Here is a 6,345-nt window from a genome sequence, read left to right as displayed (position 1 = left end):
AAGCAATTAGGTCACTGCTTCCAGATGAGTTTTGTGCAGATTAGCAACTGGTTAAAGAGTAGGAAACTGGTTAAAGAGTAGCAATAATGATTTGACAATTGCCAGAACAGAGAGATCTAAGAAATTGCTTTCCCAGAGGATCTGTATTGGGACTGGTGCTTTTTCATTTTTATTTCCTTAATGATAAAGATTCTTTTGGCAAGTGTCTATTATGTGGGTAAGGGCTTACCTGCCCCCCCCCCCGCCAACTTGAATATAGCGGGGAGAGGTATATTTTATTCAAGTGTGGGGGGGTATAGGTAAGCCCCTAACCCACATAATCGATCACAAGACACGGCTCACGCACCCTATTAGAATGGCAATGCCCACCAACTTTTTGGGGGAGTCTAGTCCCCTCAAATATTTTATTGGGGCGTTGAAGGGACTCAACCCCTAGGAGCTGGCTCCTATGGAGCCTGCAGGAGTTGCCAGAAGGAGGAGTACAACACAAGGCGCCATCCAACTATCTTAGGGACTCCACTGGGGAGGATTTTTGCGTCGGGTTTACTCCTCGGCCTTTCCGTCTCCCCAAGGTCTCCTGCTGCAGGAAACGACAAGCCGGCGGCGCAGTTCAACCCTCAATTGAAAGCAAGCCCCTCTCCGCGCGCTGCAAAAATAAAATGAACTAAGCCCCAGGGGCACGCGCGCCCATGCGCACTCCGGGAGCGGCGTGACGCGTCGGCGAGAGACCCTCTGCCGCCCCCTCTCTTTCGCAAGAGGTGAGCGCGGCTCCCCGCCACGTGACCTCGCCTCTGCCCAGACAGGGTCTCTCTCTTCTCTTCTCTTCTCCGCTCCCATCCCCTTCCAGTTTCTGGGCTGCGGGCGGCTCGAGCCCCGCCCACTTGGCTGGGGCCTCGCGCCGGCTCTGCTGCTCTCCGCTCGGCTTCCCGTCTCGCGCCGGCGGCTCCGGCGAGCCGGGAAGGTCAAGCGCAATATTGCATAGATTTGCAAGAAAAGAGAGAAGCGGGGCGGGAGCGGGCAGCAGGGCGCAAAGGGCGGGAGGTAGGTAGCGAGCTGTTGTCTCCTCTTCTTCCTCTGCTCGGCTCTTCTTCCTCCTTTCTTCTCGGCGCGCCCTAGGGCTTGCTCGGTGTCTCTGGGTTTTTTTTGGGGGGGGGCGGGCGGTGTCGGTTCATTCACGGCCGTCGCTCGCCGCGATTGCTTTTGGGGCGGAGGCTGAGGCTTGGAAACACTTTCTCCCCCCTGCTCTCCCCTGCCCCCGATCGCATCTCCCGCGCGGCTTGCTTGTTGTGCCACGCTTTTATGCGCTTCTGGCATCTGCCCTCCTCGTCATCCATCGCGGTTGGGGGAGAAAGAAAAGCGGGGACTGCGAGGAGGTGAGGATGACTGATACTGTATATATTGATGTGCTTTAAAATGAAATGAGAGCAGGCTGCCCCGCAAAGGGTTAAACCCGCCGCTTTCCCTCCACGCACAAAGCGCAACTTTGGCAACGAGGAGTAGCAGAACTGTTGCTATTCTAGGCCCGCTGAAGTTAAGGAGAAAAGAGGGAGGCGAGGGGGATGAAAGCAGCAGCAGCTGCTTCCCATTTTGCCCGTTATGGTTAAGAGTGGCACAGACAGGAGCAGAAAAAGGCTGTTTTTTGGGGGGGGGGGGCTGGCTGCTACTCGCGAGGAGGCGCCTCTGGGTCCAAGTTTCAATGGGTTTAGCACAGGAGGGAAGGTCACCTTTGGTACCTTACTCACCCCAAAAAACCCCAAACCATTGAGTGAGCAATCTGTTGGTTTGACTGTGACAGGCCGTCCCCTGGCCTGTTTGTCCTGCCACAAAATGATTGAGAAAGAACATGCAGGTAAGGCATGTAGAAACCACATGCCTCCGAAGTGAAGGGAAGCTTTTTCTTTTGGGCCGGGGAAAGAGATTTAAAAGGAATGTGCTTTTTTGGCATCTTCCAGCTTAGCCAAAGCGTCTTTATTGTTATGCAGCAAAAATAAGTTGGTATAAAGGCGTGTGCATGCGGGCCTCTGAGAGCTTTTCTCCCTTTCTTTTTCTAACTGTCAGAAGGGAACCGCAACAGTTGCCAAAGTCAACATCGTGGTTTGCCAGTTACGTGGAGGTCAAATGTAAGGTGGGAATGGAGGACGTGACCTTGTTTGAGCCTTGAAATGGGCACCGTTTGGGATTTGAGGAAGCTCCTTTCATATAAAAGACAGGAGAGAGGCTGTGCAGCGTGTGAGGGGGAAGGATCTGGGAATAAGTGGTTTAATTATGGTTGCTTTCACGTGACTTCAGAAGCCACAAGTCTCTTCTTGGGAGTCACGCCTTATCTTTTAAGATGTGAGACTCAGGGCCGGAGGGCAATGCTTCATTATACTCCCCTTTTTAAAAATTAAAACTCTGTTCTGGGATCTGCTTCAAAGGTACGTACGGCTGCACATTTAGGTTGCCATATCTTTGAAACTGGATTGCCCTTTTAAGGCAAGGGTGGCTAACCTGTGGCCTTTCAGATGTTGTCAGAATATGGCTCCCATCATCCCTGCCTGTTGGACAGGTTAGCTGGGCCTGATGGGAGCCAGATATCAGCAACCTCTGGAGGGCTGCAGGTCATCTACCTCTACTACTGAATGTCCTGTGTGAGTGTCCTGTGTGGTTGGAGGATGGATGGCAGCTAACAGATTGAGGTTGAATCCTGACGAGACAGAAGTACGGTACTGTTTTTGGGGGACAGGAGGCGGGCAGGTGTGGAGGATTCCCTGGTCCTGAATGGGGTAACTGTGCTCCTGAAGGACCAGGTGCGCAGCCTGGGAGTCATTTTGGACTCACAGCTGTCCATGGAGGCGCAGGTCAAATCTGTGTCCAGGGCAGCTGTTTACCAGCTCCATCTGGTATGTAGGCTGAGACCCTATCTGCCTGCGGACAGCCTCGCCAGAGTGGTGCATGCTCTGGTTATCTCCCACTTGGACTACTGCAATGCGCTCTATGTGGGGCTACCTTTGAAGGTGACCTGGAAACTACAACTAATCCAAAATGTGGCAGCTAGACTGGTGACTGGGAGCGGCCGCCAAGACCATATAACACTGGTCTTGAAAGACCTACATTGGCCCCCAGTACGTTTCCGAGCACAATTCAGAGCGTTGGTGCTGACCTTTAAAGCCCTAAATGGCCTCGGTCCAGTATATTTGAAGGAGCGTCTCCACCCCCCATCGTTCTACCCGGACACTGCAAGAAGCCAAGTTACAGGGAACCAGGCAGAGGGCCTTCTCGGTAGTGGCACCCTCCCTGTGGAACGCCCTCCCACCAGATGTCAAAGAGAACAACTACTACCAGACTTTTAGAAGACATCTGAAGGCAGCCCTGTTTAGGGAAGCTTTTAATGTTTGATGTATTACAGTATTTTAATATTTTGTTGGAAGCCGCCCAGAGTGGCTGGGGAAGCCCAGCCAGATGGGCGGGGTATAAATAATAAATTATTATTATTATTATTATTATTATTATTATTATTATTACTACTACTACTAGCGGAGGTGTGACTCTCTCAAGTCTCTGGCAGTACTGTTGACCTGCAGGTCTCACATCCATATTTATCTAGAAGTAGGCCTCGTTGAGTGTGTTAGGTAATGGGAGGCAATGCACTCTGCCTTGTCTTGCTGTGGCCTTCCAGGCATAGTTCTAGAAACTAACTGAGTCAAACACACTTCAGAGTTTATCATTTTGCCATTGTGTACTTCAATAAAACATGAAAGGAAGGAGCACACGCCAGGGAATTGCAGTTGGCCTGCGGCACTCTGGCACTTTCCCAAGGACTTCTTCCCAGACATTTGGATATGCAAATTACCAGCATTGCGCATTGGACCTTATAGATTGTCTCCTTCCCCATTTCATATTTGTCAAGCTGCTGCTCTCCAGTTGTTTTGGGCTGCAATTCCCCAGCAACCTCAGCTAGCACATGGTGACTGGGGCTGGTGAAAGTTCTAGTCCAAACATCTGGAAGGCAACAGGTTGGCAAATCCTGTCTTGCTTTGATCTGCAGAAATGGTTAAGAGCCCCGTTTGAAGATGCCAGCTATTTGCCTGGAGTGTATAGCAAGGGCATGGATAAGGGAGAGAAATAGTTTCTCTTCTACAACCATAAAACTCAATTCTTCTGAATAGTAGGATAATATTTCCACAAAAATGCCACGAGACCTTATTTTTTGAGTTTGAGGTCCCATATTCAAGGTGATGGTGGGCAGTGGGGTTTTGGCTGTGGTGCATGTGATTGTGCTGCTAATATTACTTTATATTAAATAAATTATCCAGTTATAATTTGAGTCAGTGTGTTTTAGTTACAGACCCTAGATTCTCAGGAGCACATGGTCATGTATTCAAAACCAGAAAACCGGAATACTTTACAGATGTGAGATGAGACGATGCATGCATTGATGCCATGTGTATTTGAAAAACACAGAAGCATTTTTTAATTCTTAATTTTTTGCAGGGTAGGATTTGTTTACCCAGCTATCTTTTTTCCAGTACTCCTCTTGGAAATTAGTCCTTTTTGTCCTTGGTAAACTAAATTGCTGATTAGCACTGTTGAAGGATTGTTGAAGTTAGTAATGGAAATTGTAGGGGGACCCTCCCCCCCATTTCTATAACAGCATATTAGACCTGAGAAATAAAGGCAAAATAAATAAAAATCTAAAGCTGTGACATAGTTGAATACTGTACATATTTAAAAATAAATAAATAAATAAACTGTCAGGGTTATCTATAAAGCACAGTTCTGACCTACAGTTTCAGGCACCAGTGAATTAAGACTTGTGGTTAACTTTCATGTCTGGGTAGATGATTGGACGCTGACAGCAGGCTGCATAAATTAAAAAGGCCGTGACTCTGAGAAGGCTTTCACAAGTCCTTCCCTCAATGAATGAACTTGACTCCTCTCAGAGACTGATAAGGAGTTGTATCCAATCATGTGCCTCTGGTGCAAATTATACACTGCATTGCTTCCAGAGAGCAGCCAATTGGAACTTGTTAATGAATGGGGATTCCAGCTTCGTGCATTTCCTGCAGACGTGGTAAATGCCTGGGTAGTAGTGGAGGCATTATTAATGTGGGCTATTCATTTAAGGGGGTCACTTTTATCTGACAGCTGTTCGCTTCCTTTGGCAAAGGGCTAACTGTACTTCTCTTGGAGTGAGTATATTTCTTACGCATTTTGAATATCTTGGGTACGTGGCATCTATTCTCACAGTGTTCCTGTGTTTTCTATTTGTGGCATTTGCTTCGTAACTACGCTTGTTGGAAACTTTTTAAACTGGTACATCAAGCTGAGGAAGTAAGAGTTTTTCTTGAAATACTATAACTGTGTGCTTATTGGGCAGCTGTATAGTGGGTATCAATTTTCAATGTCTTTTGTTTCTTTTTCCAAGAGAGTAGCAAAAATGTTGCCTACACTTTAACTTGATCTATGAATGGAGAGCGACTGTGTGCTTTGTTTCTTCAGTGCTGAAATAAACGTTTTCAGTTAAAAGCTGTTAAACAGCATTTTTGTATATATACCTCTGCACGCTTTTTGTTACATGGTGTAGTTGTTGACTTATTAATCCTCCCTTAAAGTAGATTTTTTACTAGATCAATTTATGTTGGAATGATATGCAGACTTTCAAGTTGCATGAACTCTTCAGACTGAGTGCCCCAAAGTGCTGCTGCTATTTTCAGTCTTTTACATGTTGTTATGGTTGCACTAAAAATAGACTTCCAGCAGAAAAAAAGAGAATTAATTCCTGGGCTACGGATTATTGGCTGTCACCAGCATTATGAAATGCCTGATATCTGCTGGTACGTAACCTCACTTCAGCACGCTGTGTAGACTAGCAAATCTATTCTGTAGGTTATCGCCTGTATATAATTTGGGCTTCTTACAGCTTGCCATCCTTTGTAGTCTTCATCCTTGAAAACAATACACTTAGTCTTACCGGCTTTGTTTTGCATGCAGAACGTCATAAAACATACGTAGATAGATTTAACCAGCTTGCCGGTAATGACGCCCGGATCCTAGTGACAACAATAGTAAAACCCTCATTAATTTTCAAGGCTGTTGGATTGTACCCAGTACTGTTTTTTTGAAGTATAATCACTGGTGATAGTAATGATACCCTTGAAAAGTTTACAGTTAGTATTGTTGCGATTGTGACATAATTTTATTGTTCAGCTTATTTTTGCATTTGAGATTCTGCTACATGAAGGCTCAAGGTACTGTAACCTAAACGTGAAGACTATAGTCTTGGAACTAACATAGAAACACGGGAAGCTTCCATTCACCTGGGGTGTAGCATGGAGGATGCCAGCAGGGCCGTGGCCCTGGGCA

At 46.9% G+C, this 6,345-nt stretch overlaps 1 protein-coding gene across 2 annotated transcripts in view; it reads left to right on the top strand.

The window, feature by feature from the left end:
* Positions 1 to 831: 831 nt before the first annotated feature.
* Positions 832 to 6,345, top strand: part of NNT (nicotinamide nucleotide transhydrogenase) — a 55,782-nt gene continuing 50,268 nt past the window's right edge. Inside the window, exon 1 of one of the 2 annotated variants that reach the window (XM_028748232.2) lies at positions 832 to 1,041. The gene's annotated coding sequence lies outside the window, so the exon portion shown is untranslated. Of the gene's footprint in view, positions 1,042 to 1,248; positions 1,374 to 6,345 lie in introns of those variants that run through there. The other variant, XM_077936397.1, reaches the window with a different exon arrangement.

This window comes from Podarcis muralis, chromosome 11, assembly GCF_964188315.1.
Source record: "Podarcis muralis chromosome 11, rPodMur119.hap1.1, whole genome shotgun sequence".
NCBI lineage: Eukaryota > Metazoa > Chordata > Lepidosauria > Squamata > Lacertidae > Podarcis > Podarcis muralis.
This window is presented reverse-complemented; position numbering and strand designations above follow the sequence as displayed.